Source organism: Anas platyrhynchos, chromosome 1 (genome assembly GCF_047663525.1).
Source record: "Anas platyrhynchos isolate ZD024472 breed Pekin duck chromosome 1, IASCAAS_PekinDuck_T2T, whole genome shotgun sequence".
NCBI lineage: Eukaryota > Metazoa > Chordata > Aves > Anseriformes > Anatidae > Anas > Anas platyrhynchos.
In genome coordinates, this window is record NC_092587.1 from 172,119,892 (window position 1) to 172,140,633 (window position 20,742).

Below are 20,742 nucleotides of genomic sequence, written 5' to 3' on the forward strand. Positions count from 1 at the left end.
ACTAAAGCGGGTGTGTGTGTATGAAGCAGTTAGCAGTTGTGTTAATAACTGCAGGATCTCAGTACTGATGAAAGGAAGGGGAGATCAGCAGTAGAGAGTGGAGGTTTGCATCTGAAAAGAAAAGTGTAAGGATGCTAAAGAGTAGACAGCATAAAAATGTGTAGCTTTTCCCAAACTTGCATTCTCCCAGGAATGCAATCTGTGGATATAATGATTGCACAACCTTTTGTTCACACAATTGTGTAAGTGTCTGACTGTTTTTCCGGGGCTGTTAAAAAAGCCCACCAAGCTGTACAGATTAGAACTTTTGAGTTTATTCTGCTGTGGTCTGCTAAGAAGAGTGTGCTGCTTTCATCATCTGGTGTGCAGGAATAGCTAGAATATCTTGACATTTAGTAAAATACCGGGAAGAGTAATTGAATGCAGAAGAAGCTTATAGCACACATTTAAGCATTAATTTTGATATTTGAAAATGGAGATTACAAACCATATCTTGCTTTTAAAAGCAGGTAAAATTTTATAAGAACACTGCTTATAAAAAAAAAAACAACTCATAATTTTACTTAAATGTTATCATGTAAGTCATATAAAGTGAATTTGAAGAAGCATTTTCAGTTACTTTAGACCTGGATAGCATGCCACTGGGAACCTACATATGTACCTTTTTGCATAATGGCATATATAGAGCTTGTTGGCTATGCTTTTCCTCTAGTGCTGTAGTCAATGTTAAATTTGTAGACTTGAGCTCAGTATGTTTAGCATTAGGCATTAGGAAGAAAGAGTTTATTACTGATTAGTTGCATCTACTATCCCCTTCTGGAAACCTAATTCTGAAAACTCCTTTCATCACAAAAACCTGAATCCCTCTTTAGAAAGCACAGCAAAAGAAAAAAAATATCTGTGAGGCAAAAGAAAATCTTTTTCTTTGCTGAAGTCAAATAATACTAACTTGTGAATAACTATTATTTCATACAAATTTTTGTCAGGATTTAAAAAAGGAAAGTGGTATCATTATAAGCAAAACCTGTGATAAATAATTGAATCTCGCTGAGATATTCATTTTAATAACATTTGTTCTGACTGCCCATGAAAAGCATAATGACTTCCAATGAGCTAAGTCCTTTAAAACTTTCTTTAGACCTTCCTATAACTCAAAGAGAATAAGTCTGGAATATTCTTTGAAATTGAAGCCTTATATAGCTAATTGTATCAGAAGTCTGCTTCAAATCAAAATTTGAAGATGGTTTAGAGAACAAAAGTGGATAATGCCTTTGCTTCTTCAAATTTGCTTATAAAACCAAATATTCTTTGTACATTTTCAAGATAATATTGGTTTAGGAGCAAAAAATAAGCATTTAATCATATTAGGCAATATTATTTTTGATATAAAAATATGTGCTAAAATCTAACTCAGCTAGTACATAAAGCAGGAAGCTGGACTCAGTGATCCTTGTGGGTCCCTTCCAGGATGCTCTATGGTTTTATGATAAAAATGTTAAAAGGGATTTTTTCCTTTTATCTGTTTTCCTTTTATCTAAGGAAAATTATTTTTTGTTTGAAAGTAGGAGAGGCATTCATTTAATAAGTATAGTATACATGCAAAACTATTCACTTCTTCAAAAAGTTTTTACTCATTTTAAACAAAAAGGTAATATAAATTTATTTTTAAAATGTGTTGAATTAGTATCACCAGTCATCAGTTATTGCATTAATTTTATTAAGACAGGCTTATAAAGAGTCATACATAAGAAACAGTTTTTAGCCTTTCCAGAAAACCTAAAGGAACAACTTTGGTATCCAAACGTATAGAAATGTGAAAGCATAAAATGTTTCATTTATCATTCTATTAACAAGAAAAATAATGCCAGATAATTTATGAAGCACTGTCTAATTAATTCATTAGCTATTATGAATATTTGTTATTGAAAGAAGTGTATCTGAGGGAAGACATTATTTAGATAGTTAAAGTTGAAAAGTATTGAAGAAGGAATGTTTAAAAAAGTAGTCATTTAAATGTTTGATATACTGATGAAACAATACTAATAATGCAAGTTTGATGTTTTGATATGTACTTGCTGGATATGTTTCTACCCTGGTAAACAGGGAGCATATCAGCCTCATTTACCCTGCTGTAGCAACCAGGTTTAATTAATTTTTTTCTGTTGGCTCTCTTCAAGAAGATTATTACATTTCTCTGTCAACTGTTATTTTTTTGAAAATATAATTAGACCTAAACCTTTCCAAGAGCATTTTATCAAATTTGATAGCTTAAATGAGAGACATTGTCCTTTGCAAATTCATATGTTTTCATTAGTTTAAAAGGCCTCCCATCAGAACTTTTCATTAAATTTATATGAGATTTCTGGTGTGTAATTCCATGCTTAGCAATATTCGTTTTCTTCTGCAATATTACCCAAACACTTTTGTTGTTTGTTTGTTTGTTTGTTTTTTAATTATTATTACATTTAGTGTTATATTCCCATCCTTTGGTGCGCTTATGCTGAAGGAGATGATAATTAAAATTGTATAAGTTTTTTTTTTTTTTTTTTAAACAGAAATAAGATATTTTTATGGGTTTCAGGAAAATAATCACTAACAGCTTCACTAAATCTTTAAATGCAGTTCCAATGAGATAAATTTTCTTACTGAATTAGATGCTTGTTAGCATGATAAATTTTTGCTTTAACCTTTGCAAATTAGAATATTAATGTACAGAATAATACTATTAACCCTAACAGAAATAACATTAGTGACTGTAATTCCATTTTGATCAAAGACAACAAAAGGTTCAGATTTGAATCTGTTTATGATGGCAGCAAAAGAAGTGCTGCCTGGTGATTGTAATGTCATTCTCTGTTGAGACAGTTAAGGTAAGGGCTTGCTACCTGTAGAAATCCATCTTTTAGCTATGTAATGTCAATCTTGAAAAACTGTCTATGTTTCTGTTACATCAAGATTAAACACCTGTGTTGTACACCTAACCAGATTTACTTTTAAACTTATTCTTGCAGTGGAAATGTTATAATGGTTCTACTTGCTTGTTCCTCAGACTTGAAGTGAGGAAGTTGACCAAGCTTGCCTCTCACACTCTTGGGAGAGATTAGTTCTCTCGTCTGTAATAGATCATTGAGTTCTGTCAAGTGTTAAAATATGTTTCACTGATACACTACGAACTGGCCTTGTGCTTTTGAGGCCAAAATTGTCAGTCAGAAGTAACAAAATAAGAAAAATTCTCTAGAAATTCTGTGTATTTGATATTTCTGAAAAGAAACCAGATATTTATGATGGGTAAGTATGGAGCTCATGATTTCAGTAGATTCTTTGAAAAAATAAACTGCACCTTCACATTCCTAAAAATCAACAAAAATTCTTTGCCTACATTAAGGAGGTAATCTTATACATATATATATAAATATATAAATAAATATAAATTATATATATAAATATATTTATAGGTAGGAGTCAGCTACTTGAGCAAACTTGTTGCTTAGAGAAGCTGAAATTAATGAAAGGGCCCTGAGAGTTGAATGTAGTCAGACATCGTATTCCAGAACACTGGAAAGCAATGATTTCCCACTGGAAATCCTTTTGATATCAGACTATCAGCAATGAACTTAAGTACCTATGGCCAACTCTTTCTCCTGGGAGGCAAGCAGACTTCCATGACACCTTTTGATATCCAATACAGCAGTCACTGGGATAGGGCTGAGTCTTTTCATCAAGTCCCAGTAGCATAGCTTAGAGCAGAAACATAAATTCAGGCTATCTACAGACCCAGGGAAAAATAAAAAAGCAGTCTATGGGGAATTAATAATTTCATTATTTCCTCACCAAGCTATTCTTGGTGAGGTATTCTTTTCTAATAAATACATGTATTTGTATATGCAAAACCACCACCACCACCAACAACAACAAAAAACAAACAAACAACTAAAACAAAACAAACCAGCCATCACCCCCAGCAACCTAAAAAGAATCAGTTTTCCTACATCCCAAGTAAAAGTTTGAGGCACAGAACCAATAACCAGTCACTTATTTTCTTTTTCTACCTTTTTGTCCAACCAGTTCATACCTTATCAAGCCCTTGGCTCAGGAGGTTAATTAGAAGTCTGCCCAAGTATAGGGGAGACCCATGGCTCCAAGACACTCATCAAGGTCAGTATTTGGACAAATATATTTGCCAACATAAAGGCATCTGTCTATCTATGTAGGTGGCGGTATGACTTCAAAGCAGAAATGTAGGCAACATAAGGGAATGAGGCACTTGCAGCACAAGGTAGTATCTGTATGTGTAATGTGAGACTCAGCAGCTTCTAGGCACTGTGTTTAGATGCATTGCCACAGTCAGACACCTACATTGCTTCATGAACTTACCTCAAAGAGGTAGGATTTTCAAAAATGTCTATGTGGAATAGAGTCATAGATTTAATTGTCTTTCAATGGTACATGTACTTTGAAGTAACTTTGGTGCTTTTTGAAAGAAAAAAACTCATCAGATGAAATCAGCCAACTGTCTGGAAAGGGAAAGGCAGATGCTGTTGTTCCTAAACTGCATACATTCCATCCAAATGGGAAGCATGTTCATTTTGCGTATCGGCCACTGCTTTGTGCACCAGAATCAGTTTGTAAGTAGACTTAAGGGATTCATCCCCCTTAAGGATTCACTGAATATAACTAATATGCTCAGTGACACTGAGACGATTGTACTTGCTTGACATCTTTTCCATGTAAATAATGGTAGGGAATAAAGAAAGGTGGTATATCTATCCAGGCCAGAATGGAGTTGTTTTTTGTTGTTGTTGTTCTTTGTTTTGTTTTTTCCTTGCATGTGTGCCACAGTCTGTAGAGGTGTATGGTACAGGCTACAAGGTTTTGGAAAGACATGGACTATGTCTTACAACCAAAGCCTGTATTAAAGAGAATGGATATAGTGAGGAGTGGTATTTGCTTAGAGGGACAGCCTGAGGACCTGACAAAACCTGTCTGATAATGGCAAATACAGTCATTACAGTTCTATACAGTAAAATCCCTACTAATACTGGCTGTTTAGCAGGTAAGGATGATTTTTTTCTGAGTTTATCAACTCTACTCTCTTCCAAGCAAAAGGCTTACAATAATAACCATTTCCTTTTCAAACCAACAGAAGGAAATTCTTGTCTCAAGAGTCTGTTATTTCTCTTGTGATTGTATTACTCCAGGATCCTCTTCATAGCATTTCTTTCTTCCCTTAAACAAATTTTTACTGTTGTGCTTCCAGAGCAGAAACTGTTGTCAGGAAATGAACTCTTTTATTGTTGTGATCATGAACAACAACAGCACACAAATGGAGCTCTCATGTATCTTCTTGGACACTGATGTATGACATGAGCCAAAGAAGAAACGGACATGAATTCTGTCTACACAATTGTCCTGTATGTTAACATGGTATCTTAGGTGAATACTTGTGCACTATAAAGCTAGAGTGCTCTTTTGTGTGTATATAGCAGGTAGTTCTCTGATTTGAAAAAAAAAAAAACACACATATATCCACAAAGTTGTTTACTGTTTGTTTGTTTGTTTGTTTGTTTGTTTCTGTTTTATTTTTTTCCTAATTATTATTTTATTTATTTATTTATTTTTATTTATTTCTACCTATGCATCCCTGCTAAGGAAATGCCTACTAATTATCATTCCTCGTAAGGGGGTGTCGAGAGGCAGGAGACCTTTTCTCCATTAACACCAGTGACAGGACCCGCGGGAACGGGGTTAAGCTGAGGCAGGGGAAATTTAGGCTTGACATCAGGAGGAAGTTCTTCACAGAGAGGGTGGTTGCACACTGGAACAGGCTCCCCAGGGAAGTGGTCACTGCACCGAGCCTGTCTGAATTTAAGAAGAGATTGGACTGTGCACTTAGTCACATGGTCTGAACTTTTGGGTAGACCTGTGCGGTGTCAAGAGTTGGACTTGATGATCCTTAAGGGTCCCTTCCAACTCAGGATATTCTATGATTCTATGATTCTATGATCTGTTATCATCAAAACACATTTTATATTCATATTTTGTCTTGTTAAATTACTTCTGTTGTATCCATTACTTCCAATTAGCTGATTTGATTTATGTGGAGTCATGAAATGTGGAATCATTGAATTTATAGAATCATAGAATATCCCGAGTTGGAAGGAACCCATAAGGATCATCGAGTCCAACTCCTGGCACCACACAGGTCTACCCCAAAATTCAGACCATATGACTAAGAGCAAAATCCAAATGCTTCTTAAACTCCAACAGGCTTGGTGCAGTGAATACTTCCCTGGGGAGCCTGTTCCAGTGTGCAACCACCCTCTCAGTGAAGAACCTCTTCGTGATGACCGGCCTAAACCTTCCCTGCCTCAGCTTGACACCATTCCCACGGGTCCTATCACTGGTGACTAGGGAGAATAGATTGGCGCCTGCCCCTCATGTAGGGGCAAGGCATTGTTGTCTACATGTAGCTGTAGACCACAATGAGGTCTCCCCTCAGCCTCCTCTTTTGCAGGCTGAACGTGCCAAATGACCTCAGCCACTCCTCTAGGCCCTTCACCATCTTTGTAGCTCTTTTCTGGGCACTCTCCAATAGTTTTAAATCCTTAGTTCACGTTTTTTCATTTGCATGAAGTTTTTCAGGTTAAAAGTTATTTAAAATAAACTGAATTTCTCTTTCACATTAAAATACCTTGTATTTTCTAGATTTCCATTTTCCTTTTTTATTCTTTTCTGGTGTCTCTCCAGTATTTCTGGATTTTTTTCTCATGCTTATTCTCATTTTCACATCATTTTGTCTTTAGAATTATTTTATGGACTCCATGTCTCTGGTCTCCTATTCATTACATTCCAACTCATGAGGTAGATCCTGCATTTCAGTGTGCAAACCATCAACACACTTAACCACTTTGTTGCGTTTGCTTTACTTCTTTCTGGACCTCATAGGACTAGCAAGTAAGAGGCAGCCTTACAGAAAGTGCCCGTTAAATCTTTCTGAAGAATGGAAGACTTCATATTTACTGAAATCTAATATCCAGGTAAACAGTTGCAGTATTTAAAGCTCTGAACAATAGTCCTGCAAATGGGTAATAAAAAATATTTGCATAAACAGTGAAAATTCCATGTCACATATAAGACATTGTTTTCCATTATTAGATTCCTCGGAATATTCTCATGCCAACAGGGCCTAAAAACATAAGGGGCCTGGGGACAGATAAACATTCATCTTGAGACTGAAAACATTGGAAACTTTTTTTGGGTGTTCTCCAACTATGTTCTAAACCGTGTTGACAGAAAACAAGAGAGGTTTTACAACTGTCACATGCTGTTTCAGGTCTGTGTCTGTGTGTCATTCTGTTCCTGGGCAAGTGAGTGGGGCAGTCTTGGTGAGATGACCAGATGATTGGAAGCATAGTACAGTAGCAATTGGAGAACAGCACCCTTAAAAGCTTTAAAATGTCCAGAAAATATTGTTTCAGAAGCCAATAAGGCTTTTGAAAAACTCGCAGGAGAGTCTGGTATGACAAGTGATTACCCTGCTTGTCAAATAAGCAAAGTGTTGCCAAAAAGATTGAGATGGATTTGAAAGTGGGCTTCAAATACAGTTAGGTATTTAAGCTCTGAAAATCTAATCTCTTGTCCCCACAGGCAAGAAAGCAAGCAAAATGTTCTATGAAGTCATCTATTGATCTTTACGTTTCTGAATTGGGTAGTTCCACACGACTGTGAGTAGGGGCAAATATCCTGTGTCATACACACTTTAAGTGAATTTAACTTGATTTTACCATGTAGTCTGTACCTAGAGAAGTATTTACCTGCAGCGACCTGTTTTCACAATTGGGTGTCTGCCTGGCAGGAGTACTGGGAGTGACTTTTGAAATATCCATGTGGTTTAGGAGCATGGACACTATTGAGCTTCTAACTCTCCTTGACACTATTGGAAACTCTTGCATTGCAAACACTTTATAGGACCTGCTGGGATTGTACTGATTTAGTTAGCTCTAACTAAAGTTAGCTCTTCAGAAGAAGTTTAGTTAGCTCTTCTGAAGCCTGTTTTCCAGTTTGCATTTGCCCCAGTTGAAATGCACCTCACTGTGGTAGGAGTAGAAAAGCAAACTGTTAGGGTTTGGTATAGAAGCACTCATACACACTCATTTTTATGCTCATCTTTTGATCTCTTCCTTAAAACCCTGCACGACTCATGAGAATGTGTTTATAGCTGTATAACCCTGAAATGTTATGTTGCTGATGCAGATTGACCTCCATAAATAGCACGTCTTCTATACCAAGATCCATTTTCTCCACTCTCTACTGCTCCTTTGAGATGATTTTTACTGTTGTTCCTAGCTCTGGGGATTTTTGTTGAGAGCCTGTTTGCAGAACACATACCACACATACCTTTCAAGGCTCTCTGACTCTTATTACCAATATTACTTTTAAAAATGATTTAGTGAAGGCTACAGATGCGCTAAATGGTTTGGCAAAAAAAACGTATGGAAAGCCTCTGAACAGGGGCACCCACCTGCTGGCTTGTGAGTCAGTGCTTCTTTGGTTTTACTGTGCTGAATGTAGAATAAATAGCAGATGATGAGAAATGTTATACACTGCAATAAAACACAGAGAATGCATGTTTCATGACAGAAAAGTAAATCACTGCTGCACATTTTGTTACAAAATATGCACTCTACTATTCTGTTTCTTGAAAAGGTTTAAGTGAAAATGCAAAAGCCTCCTATTGCAAAGCACTTTAATTTCAGATTTCTCATGCAATCCTACAGCCTCTCTGTCCTCTCTCCCAGGACGGAGCACCTTTTTTAAGTATTGAATCACAATTGACAAGAGCCTAACCTGAAGTATTTTACTGCTATTAAGTTCCTTTAAAAACAGGAGAGAGAGAGAGATTACTAACATCAGCATCATATGCTGCTGTTTAGAAGGAAACTAGCTAAACAAAACACATTTGGCATAGACACAGTTCAGTGCCACAAACTGCACTAATGTGATGAGGTAAAGAAGGAAAAATAAAGGAGTGTTGTTTCATCCTCCCCTGGATTGTGGTTGTGCCCAATAGCAGGTTTCTTAATGTTTCCATTACATCCCCCTATTTTTAGAAGTTAATAGCTCGGCTATAACAATTTGCTTCAGGCTGAAGCTTGGCGTACAAGGTCTCAGTCAGGGAGCACATTTAGTGAAATAGAAGATTACCCATTTTAGAGCCATATATTTTTTTCTGTCACACAATCTAAAAATATTCTCCATTTCAGAAATTACATTTGGCATCTGATTTATCTATAATGTAATCTGATACCTTTTTTTCACTGCATTTGACCAATGAAAAACCCTGTAAGAGAAAAAAAAGTTTTTTTTTTTTCTCTTTTTTTTTTTTTCCTTCTTTTTGTGTATCTATATGAGAGTGGTGGCCAATGTACTGCCCTTTTTCAGGGTTAAAAACAATCTGTTGCTATTTGTAATTCAGGCAGACCTACACTGTGTACATTATATGACATCAGTTTACCATGTGAGTTTTTTACTTTAGTATAAGCCATAGCAGGAGAAGATGCAGGACTAGATGGATTGAGAATCTAATCTAATATTGTTCCTGTTTTTATGTTTCCTAGACCTTGATCATTTGGGCACTTCAGAAATATCTACCTGAAAAGATGTTTCTATAAAGACAAGGTGTTCTGTGTGAACAGACCATGAAACTGTAACAGTATGATACCTGCTAGTCTTCCATAAATTTCTTTTTCTACATTTGTAGTTATGATAAATATAGCAGAACAAATGGTTGGAAGAAGGAGTGTTTTGGAGAAGAGACAACCCCCCCAAATCATTTATAGAAATGAAGATAGTATTGTAAAAGTGATAGCACTTGTATTTACAGAACAAGTTATAAATATTTCAATGATCAAAAATAATACAAATAACTGTAGAATTTTTTTTTTTTTTTTTGAAGGTATTTCTGTTTTTTGGAGGTACCTTTGTTTTTGTTTGTACTGTGGCTAAGTCAAAATGAAATCCCCAAATTATATTATTGCTTTGCTGCATAATACTTCTGTGGATTTTCTGGGCTGAAAAGCAATAGAAAAACTGTGTTTATTTCTTATTTCTTGTATATCAGTTCATTGTATTTGCATCAAGTTGACATTATTTATTTATTTATTTTTGTTAAAAGAGATCAAGGACTAAAATACATCAAATTTGCATCAAAATAGTCACAGAGAACACAAGACATCCTGTCCCTCAGCCTTGCACTGGTGTTTGTGCAGCCCAGCACTCTGGACACTAACATGCTTTTTTGGGGGGATATGTTTCTGTTGAGCAGCGGATTGATTTAGTACGGCAGCATGCTAATGTTCTTTTTTCCTACAGCATCTGGACCAACTCTTGATATAACCCAGTTAAAAAGATATCATCAGGCAATTTTTACAGACCAGAAAAACTCTCCATACTTCAGAAATTATCTTACTCTTCTTTTCATGCAATACACTTTGTTGTCATGGGCTTCTATATCAACTCATTACCTTTTGTAGAAGATTTTCCTTTCCTTTCCTTTCCTTTCCTTTCCTTTCCTTTCCTTTCCTTTCCTTTCCTTTCCTTTCCTTTCCTTTCCTTTCCTTTCCTTTCCTTTCCTTTCCTTTCCTTTCCTTTCCTTTCCTTTCCTTTCCTTTCCTTTCCTTTCCTTTCCTTTCCTTTCCTTTCCTTTCCTTTCCTTTCCTTTCCTTTCCTTTCCTTTCCTTTCCTTTCCTTTCCTTTCCTTTCCTTTCCTTTCCTTTCCTTTCCTTTCCTTTCCTTTCCTCTCCTCTCCTCTCCTCTCCTCTCCTCTCCTCTCCTCTCCTCTCCTCTCCTCTCCTCTCCTCTCCTCTCCTCTCCTCTCCTCTCCTCTCCTCTCCTCTCCTCTCCTCTCCTCTCCTCTCCTCTCCTCTCCTCTCCTCTCCTCTCCTCTCCTCTCCTCTCCTCTCCTCTCCTCTCCTCTCCTCTCCTCTCCTCTCCTCTCCTCTCCTCTCCTCTCCTCTCCTCTCCTCTCCTCTCCTCTCCTCTCCTCTCCTCTCCTCTCCTCTCCTCTCCTCTCCTCTCCTCTCCTCTCCTCTCCTCTCCTCTCCTTGTTTTTTTTTTTTGTTTGTTTTCCATTATTTTCTATTTTAGCATGTGAAGGACTCAGGAATAGAAACAACATTTGCTGGAAGCCAAGTCATCTGCAGGGTACATTTTCTGCAACAGGTACAGCAATATAATTCAGTGTGCTTAGAAATTAGCCAAAATGTAGTTAAACTTGCTTGGGTAACTTCTTTCAAATTCTCTCTCCCCCATCCCAACAGGGAATCCATCTTCCATCCTATTTCCACTCTCTCCTCCCAAACAAGGAGAATCTATTGCTCAGCTCTTCAAAGCATATCAACCAGGTTACTGGCATATAAACATTACAAATGAAGTATGTTGTACAAAGACATTTGATATTCCCAAAAGCCCTCACGATAACTGTAATCATCAGTCTTTTGTTCAGTGGGGACTAAGGAGTATCTGTACTTTTCTCGTATATTAAAACCTCTAGAAAAAATACAATATTGTCATAAATTACTTCAAGAAACAAATATCTTCAGTTTTGACAGGCAATGGCTAATTTGTGTTTGAACTACAGACACCTTCTGAAAAGTATTGGGAAGGAAAGAAGCCTCAGTTAGTCTTTGGAATGGGAACATTTTTGAACAACTTTTAATAGACATTTTATTTATTTATTTATTTATTCTTCCAAACAATGCATGGACCTAACTAGTAAGTTTGGCTGGATTTTTTGTTTTTCATCCTTATTATCTACAAGGTTGACGTTTTTCTTATAATGTTCTCTCAAACTTTGTGAAAGTTTCTGATATGCAAAATAGATTTCATGAAGAATGGCAGTCTAGGTCTTCTCCCTCCCTCCCTCCCCCTCTTCTTCCTTCCTTCCTTCCTTCCTTCCTTCCTTCCTTCCTTCCTTCCTTCCTTCCTTCCTTCCTTCCTTCCTTCCTTCCTTCCTTCCTTCCTTCCTTCCTTCCTTCCTTCCTTCCTTCCTTCCTTCCTTCCTTCCTTCCTTCCTTCCTTCCTTCCCTCTATTCCTTTCTTCCCTTCCTTCTCTTTCTGTTCTCTAAACCTCTATATTGATCCTTTGAACTTGTGAGTTATTATGTATCATATGCAGTTTAAAGTAACCTTCCCTTTAAATTCCACAGCTTTTGTTGGCTAAGTAAGTACTTCAACAGCATTATTACAGTTTTCTTTGTGTGAATATTGTCAATCGGGCACTTAGCACAGGTAACTATATAGCAGTTATACTTGGGACTTAGCTGTGAATGTCACCTATTAGGTCTTTGCAAAATCCTCACAACTGATCAGAAATTCCACTGCATGGAAAAATTGCCTATTGTCAAGCAGAGCTTTAATTAACGCTATACTTTGTTTTCAATCCAATTTAGGAACAAATACAAAAAAAAAAAAAAAAAAAAGTAAAATTTACAATGCCTGGCAATGTAACCAATTCTGAGCTGAACAAAGAAGCTTATATGCTGAAAATCTTGTAGGAATAAAGCATGTAAGATAAATAAAAAGCTTCCAGTGCTTAATTCCAATCATCTCCACAACAACTGGAGCTGCTGATAAGACACCTACTCAGAGTAATGATGCATAATGTGAAGAAGCAATAACCCAGACTGCATAAGTATGAAGGAATGCCATTCTTTTAAAGAAAAGTGTGGCAAATGTGAAGCTCTGTTAATGTTCTGAGCCATTTTCAAAGGTACTTTTGTGAACACGGCAAATTGCCAAGGTTTAGTTTTTTCCAAGTATTATAGGGAGAACAAGAAATGTGACTAATATAAGGGCATCAGGCATTTGTCCATGTACTATCATGTAAATATTTATGTACTGTCAGTTCATTATTAGTAGAGGTTCTAATAGGAATATAAATATTATAAAGTGTGTTTACGACAGATAAATCATAGGGGTGCTGAAGTAATTTGCAAGAGTAAAGCTCATTTTGGATAATTACAGAGCCCCAGAAGATTGTATTTATGTTTTACAAAGAAAGGGGTTGTTAAGAAGAAAACTGTTTTGGGCTGCTGACATTCTGAGAAGGCTAGAGGCTGAACCTGCCTGGGACTGACTTTGGAGCATATGCAAATATTAATGAAGGATTTTGAGAAAAGAAAGGAGGGAAAAATTGGTGTGGTTTCAATTGCATGCCTAACCTTATTCAGTCAAATTTCATGCAGATGAATTACTGTAACTACAGAAATAATGTAAGAAAAGATTAGTTAAGATTATGCTGGCAATAAAGATACTAATGTTTTATTACAAACGGAGTTCTATTTTGCATTTTATGTGGGGGTAAATTAGACTGCAATGTTGTTTATCCTTGTTTTATGAAGGCTATTTTCATATCCATATTAAAGCTTATTATTGCTTTTGCCTTCACTCCCCTCCCCATCCACATTTTATCTAAGCTAACTAAATACTTGACTCGGCACATCTTTTTTCTATATGCCTTAAATATAGTTAAAGCTAAGAATAAAACAAAACAACCAATCTCTCCTCCATCCCAAAAAGGGCTATGCAACAGAGCAGTAGACTTTGGAAGGTCATATTATAATGAGATTAAAATGTACTTCTCTAAGGTAGTGTTCAACTGCAAATAAATGTAGTTCAGCTGTTTTCCATTAATGTTTTACTGATTAGGTTAATTTCAAGTGAGATTCTACCACTTGATTCTACCATTCTATGACAAGCTAGTCAATGTCTGTCTGGTAGATGATTGTTCAAGTAAAACACTATGAGAAGGAACAAAATTGTTTTCTGAACTGTAATAAAAGAGCTTAATTAGAATGAAGTCTATCCCAAACACATTTTTAGTGATAATAAAAGCTATCAATTCCTTTTTTGTTTGAAGATCTTTTTGTACTGGAGTGGTTATTGGAAACTGGCTGTCTCTGAAGGACAAAGTTTCACCTAGAAATTTGGGTATACCTTTTAGTACTTTTTTTTTTTTTTTTTCTCCCTTTCCCAAGCCTTGTCAAGAGCCATGTGTTTGTTGTTGTTATTGCTGTGCTGTTTGGTTGGGTTTGGTCATAATAACTAACTAACTAAATAAAAAATCATATGAAATACAGTAATAGGCAGCTAATTGGTTCTATTAAATAAATGCATGAGGGTTAAAGCTCACTGAACTAGTTACTGCACAGTTTATGGACTTTTTGCCGTATTGATCACTCTTCTACATATATATCACACCATCTGTCCTGAAGGCCTGTATGTCAGAACAAGACAAAACAGATATTTTCCCACAAATAAAACCTATTGCCTTGCCTAATCCAGCTTCCTCAGCTCTCTTATGCAACCAATGGGACTCCCTACCAAAGCAACAGAAAAGTTCACCTGACAAACTAGTGACTTGCGTTTGTGGCTGACTACATGTATTAAAGGTTTTTAATTTTTCCATATAAAACAGAGCTGGAAGTTATTCCTTGACAGCCTGAGAAGCCTAAAGCCTGCTAGGCTGTCTCTGGTAATCTGTTGCTTGTTCCCTCTGCAAATACAGTATAATTTTCTGCATGTGCTCCCTTTTCACTTTTGATGACAGTGTTCATTGTTACTTTCCACCCTAGCCTCCCTCATGACAGCATGGTCTTGTGCCACGGGATAAGCCTGGAAAGACAACTTCAAATGCTTAAAAATTGAAAATAGAAATTGACTTGTTAACTAGATACAAGAATATTACAAGTAGCTTCTATTTCTAGTACTGTATCTTCTGTTTGGCTCAAAGAATTAATTTAGACAGCATTTAGCCAGATGGAAGTTGAAAATGTTTTCTGAGAATATAGCAAGCTTTAATAGATTTTTCCATTGTTATTTTTGTATAACCTTATTATCAGTCTCTTTCTTTTGAACTGTCTTTTTTTTTTTTTTTTTTTTTTTTTCCCTGCATTCTGTCTTCACCTTCTGTTTTTCAGTGGACTTTGTCTTCATTCCAGTTTCAAAAGTTAACCCCTTAATCCTTACCATTGTTTATCTAACATGATATTTTCATACTAACCTTTTACTTACTAATCCTTATATGCTGTTATTTTTGTATATTCAACTACTGAACATTTATTACAATTTAATTAAAGTGAATATGTTGAAAATCTGTTAAAAAAAATAAATAAAATAAAATAAAATAAAATAAAATAAAATAAAATAAAATAAAATAAAATAAAATGAGAAAGACAGTAGAAAACTCAGCTTCTTCCCTTATGCCATTTTCATTGCACTGGAAGCTTTTATACACTTAATCTTCTTGACTAGTAGTTCCATGTTTTTAAGAGGATTATATTATTAATAGTTTAATGATTCATTATGCAGTATTTTTCCAATTGTTACAAAGGGTTATTTTTTTCATTTTTTTTAAATTAATTTAATTTTTTAACCTTCTTAACAGTCATGACTCATTCTGGTGTCACCTGTACTTTCACAAAATTTTGCTTCAAGAAGGACACAAGTATATGCCTGTAGCAGAAGCAGATAGATCTCCTGCCAGTACAGTGACTCAACCTACTGGGGGACTAATGCAGTCAAGCTATACTCCAGAGACTATGGTTTGATTACTGTCAGTACCAGTTGAATCATTAATCATAGCAGTGGTAGTGACAGCAAGTTTCTTGACCTCATCATGAAAGGCAAGGAGGCCATCCACTGGAGCAATTCATCCTTCAGGCAAAAGAATACTGTAGGGAGGATTTTTTTATTTTATTTTATTTTATTTTATTTTATTTTATTTTATTTTATTTTATTTTATTTTATTTTATTTTATTTTATTTTATTAACTAACGTGTTCTCTTTTATCCACTAATTCTGTCTATAATCTTGGCATAAATGTGAGGGCTATAGGGAGGCAGCATCTCATATTTCTTCTGCTCCTAGGGAAACATCCTTTGTTTCTGATCAATGAAGTACATGTTCATGTTCTCACCCCTCTGTATCCCTCTACATAGTATCTTGGCATCAAAAGTCAGAAACGTAAGTATCTTCAGCTGTATAATACCAACAGTACACATGGCTGTCTGTCATTATATGGAGGTTGGCTGCATCCCCTTCTGACCAGTAAAGTGTATATTCCTTAAAGAATTCTCTAGAGGCTCAGGTATATTTATAATCTGTTGCTGACAAAGGATTTAACCCTGAAAAACTAGAGGGGCTTCTTTTAAAACTGAAGATTACAAGGTAGAAAATGCCTAGGGTTTCTGTTCATTTTGTTGATGGAATTGACAGCATAGCAACCTGCTTTCCAGTCCACAAAACATGTAGTACTTATTTTAGGCTGTAACATCTATGCTATTCTGCTGGCAATATCTGCTATTTGTTATGCTTTCTCATTACCTCATGTAAAAACCCCTCATTTTCCAAGTTATTTGAACACAACCAGTCTTCAAATAAATGATCTCAAGCAATCCCTGACAATTAAAGTGAATCTGATTCTCCTGTTCCTTCAAGATTATTTGCAAAAACTGTTGCTTTTGTCAAGACAGAATCATAAAAGTGCATTTTTGGATCGTTATTCTTTCAGTATAAGCAAGGTCCAGTGGCAAGAACGTGGTATTATGAAACTGGGAAAATGACCAGGAATTATAATATCTTGACTGAAAAGATTCAAAGACATGATCAAACACAGTAACAGAGTGCTTGCAAGTCGTATGAAAAATTTCAAAGTACCTAAGTAAATAAATACTCACATGGGAGGATAATTAACATGGGTGTGCCAAAGAGGTCCCTTAATGGCTTCATTTCTTTTTTTTATTAATGAGCCACCAGCCATACAAAGTAGGCACTGCAATATCATTGGATGATTAACTAGAAACACTTACTTTTCAACACCTTAGAGAAACCTTCATTGGACTGAGCGTTTTCAGCAATTTTCTAATTTATATACTGCACTGGTAGTTAATGGGTATTTAAAAGGTTTTAAAAGCAGTTTGCAAAACGAAATTTTACAAGAAATTGCTATAATAAAATGTTAGCCATGAATCCTGCCTTTGCACACAGAGTATACCTCACTTGGATGTCCATATGTGAGTGAACAGCATCTCTGATCTATACACACATGTTCAGCAAGTGTGTATTAAATGCCACTGGTTATGACTTCTATTCATAGCAGAGGACCTTGAGCATATTAGTCAAAGACAACATAAATAATATATTTATATATATATATATTTACACAGTTGTTAGTAAGTTGTGACTGAATAGTTAATTATATGCTCATTTAGGTTTGCCAACTGATGCACTTGGTATTTCAAATACAGTAATTCAAATAGTGTACTTCAAATGACAGCTCTAGGCAGGATCCCTTGACACCAGGGGAGCAGCACCATGTAATTGGGCATGAAACTCCAGTTATAAGCCCTGGCTTCTGCTGCGGTCATTGTAGAGAGACAGAGGGGTACCTGCAGAAGTACTTTTTTTTTTTTATTTTCTTTATCTCAGGCAGGAAAACCTCTATTGAAGGGTGTCAGGACTAAGACCTAATTTTTATTTTGTTTACTTAATTGGAACATCAACTTTGTACTTCATGGCCTACACTCCAAACTCCTGTTTCCCGGGTTTGTTGGAAAAACAGTCAAGGAAATTATTTTACTTTTTATATCTATTTTATAATTCACACTTACATCAGCAGTTCAAATTTCCCAAGGAAATAGTCACTTCAAAGTAGATTCATTTGGATTCTAGCTTGAAGTCTAAATCCTACCACTTTTATTATTATTATTATTATTATTATTATTATTATTATTATTATTATTATTATTATTATTATTATTATTATTATTATTATTATTATTATTTAATGTCCGTGTCCAAAATTTCTTGAATGCTAGGTTATTTTGACCAACCCAGATTCTCACTTCTTTAGTTCTGTACAATGCCTATGTGTGAAACACAAAAATTTTGTCTTCATATTTAAAAAAAAAATATATATATATATATATATATATATATATATATATTGGTCTTATATATATATATATTGGTCTTTTATATATATATATATATATATATATATATATATATATTATTTTTTTTTTTGGCTCCTGCCAGGGCTTGTTGTTCTTTGGGTATTTGATCTGTAATTGGATATTCAGTCAGTGCTTTATTTATCACTTTTCCTTCAGACTCTTCTTCCATTCCCTCACTTTTTTTTTTTTTTCTTTTAATATTTTCACACAGGCAGTTCACAGCTTTGACATATGTTCATGTAAAACTATTTGGTAAATGTCAGTATTCATACCAGTAGGTCACAGTTAAATCTCAGCTAGTGCCAAGTGTTAGAACTTTGGAAACCCATATAACTCACTTAAATATTTCAGTCTTAACCTCTGTCTCATACATTTAAATGATGTGGGCTTTACATTACAGTTCGTAAAGTGTACGGAAAGGAAAAGTAATTATGTATTTGTCTCTTAATATTTACAGAGGCCAATACAGTGATTATTTAGTAGACTTTGAAACAAAGACCAATGAAACTTTTCTACCCCAAAATATGGTATAAAAATAAGCTTGGAGGGGTCATATAAGAATATTTAAAGTGAATATAAAATACAAAATTAATAAATAACAAAGAATAAAGCTTGGGAGTTTAATCAGAAGTTTGCATTGATATTTTGGATTAAAATTAAAAAAAAAAAAAATCTGGCCACTAATCCTCACAGACCTAACTTGCCAAAGAAAATATAAAATTAAATAAAATAATATTATTGAACATAAATCTCTCAGATTTACATAAATAAATATATTTGTTAATCAACAGAATATACGAGTGAATTAATCTCATGCTCTAATGCAACAGTCTTGAAAATGTGAACGTTTGGCAGGCTGAAAACATTACTTCAGCTGTAATTTTTCTGTTTCTGGTTTCCAGCTTCTTTTGCAGTACAGTTTTCAGTTGTATATGGAGATATGATATGGTAGAGATATGAGGGATTCTGAAGAAAGCATGATATTGTTAAATGTTAAAGAGAGGAGGAAAGAGTCAATGAAATGTAATTGGAGAAAAAAAATAAATAAAAAATTGAACTATGACTCTCACATGCCAGGGCAGAAGTAATGCTTTTATGCATTTAACTGTCCAGTGATAATCGTGTGAGTGTGGGTTTTTTGTTACATGCTTACGTGGACAAAATGAACAATCATGTTCCATAATGTACTGCTTTGTTTTCTATATAAAATCCTTCTATATAACTTTAGATATGTAACTTTCCTAGTGATTATCCTCCAAACAATTTAGGAATAGGTAACTAGATTGACATTTTGTTTAATTATCTCTTAAAAAGCAAGCTTGCAGTATATTATTGTAATAAATTTTAGCAATGAATGAAATAATGCACTAGGATTACCATAAAGAAAAGCCTCTTTTCGGTGAAAATTTACATCATAAACATTAAAAATCTACAGTATTTGAGCCTGTAATAATAATAATGGCAATATTAATTATATGATTATTGTATTCTTATGAAATATTTTACATGCTGATACCTGAAAAAGGTATAAATTAGCATAGTCTAAAATATTATTTGTGTCCTGGTTTCCACTGAGCACTATCCTTGAGTATGGAGGTAAAGCTTTGTCACATTCCAGAACAGTTAAAATACACAGATTGTACAAACAAGTCAATGAACCTTTCTATGTGTCCATGAAATATGCTGTTGGGTTTCTATGCAATTTGAAGTTTAGTAATATTTTTGTGTTCTTTACTGTGATTATAGTGGCATTTTCCAGACACCTTAAAAACCTTAAAGTACTTGTCACCTGTTGTTTTATTTTTCTGTATCAGCCCAGTATTTTTCTTGGCTTTCTGTGCTTTCTTGTAGGTAAAATACTCAGGATGTAACTTAGAAGAAGCAGCATTTGTGAAAAATTCTAGTGGTTTTGGAAATTAGTACCATAAATCTGAGATAATTCCTAAGGAGTTCCATGATCCCTGAGGAATACCTTCCTAAAATTATTTTTTACAAAAGGCTGTGTCTAAAATTATGACTGTAAAATTATGACTGTCTCATAGATACAGCGTCTTTTACTTTGGCTTGAAGTAGCTTTGTTTTGGAGGCATGCATCTGCACTTTCTCATAAAACAGTGCTATATAGTGAGTGATCACTTCTCCTTTCTGCCCCGCAGCTGAGCAGATATCTAAGATACTCACCTAGAAAGCAGGTGACTCAAGTTCCAGATCTTCCTTGGTTAGGAGAATGTGATAATATAAGCATCCTATTCATCCTATTCATCAACAAGCTCATGAGGTTTCCATGGCATGGTTCTTCTGAGTTCTTGCTTTTGAAGCTGTTGCACTTTGCATCGGCTAATTAATGATTCATAGGGCTAGAGGAAACAAGAGGGGGCAACTATTTGGTACTGCATAATAGGATTAGTGCACTTGGCAGGATGAAGCTTCAGTTTGTTCTCCAAATATTATGTCATTATATGGTTACTTGTTTTGCAGATTTCTGATCTTTAGGTTCCCTAATGAATTAGATACTTCTGAAATCTTTAGTCTTTGTTGTATTGTTTTAGGCAGGGAAAAAACAAACAAACAAAAAAAAACAAAAAAAAAAAAAACAAAGCACTTAAGGAAATGATTTGATTCATCAGGATTACATGGTAGGTAAATTAAAGACAGACTGACTGATTTAAGGGGGTTTCTAACTGGTGCTCTTTATATTGCAGCAGATGCATAGATTTAGCAAAAATAT

The 20,742-nt window shown here is 35.0% G+C and overlaps 1 long non-coding RNA gene across 1 annotated transcript in view; it reads right to left on the bottom strand.

The window, feature by feature from the left end:
• LOC119714880 (uncharacterized) overlaps positions 1-20,356 on the bottom strand; it is a 42,207-nt gene extending 21,851 nt beyond the window's left edge. The window contains exons 1-2 of the long non-coding RNA XR_005262136.2: positions 20,196-20,356; positions 8,522-8,603 (exon numbers count right to left, since the gene is read on the bottom strand). This is a non-coding gene — a long non-coding RNA (uncharacterized lncRNA). The remainder of the gene's footprint in view (positions 1-8,521; positions 8,604-20,195) is intronic.
• Positions 20,357-20,742: the final 386 nt, after the last annotated feature.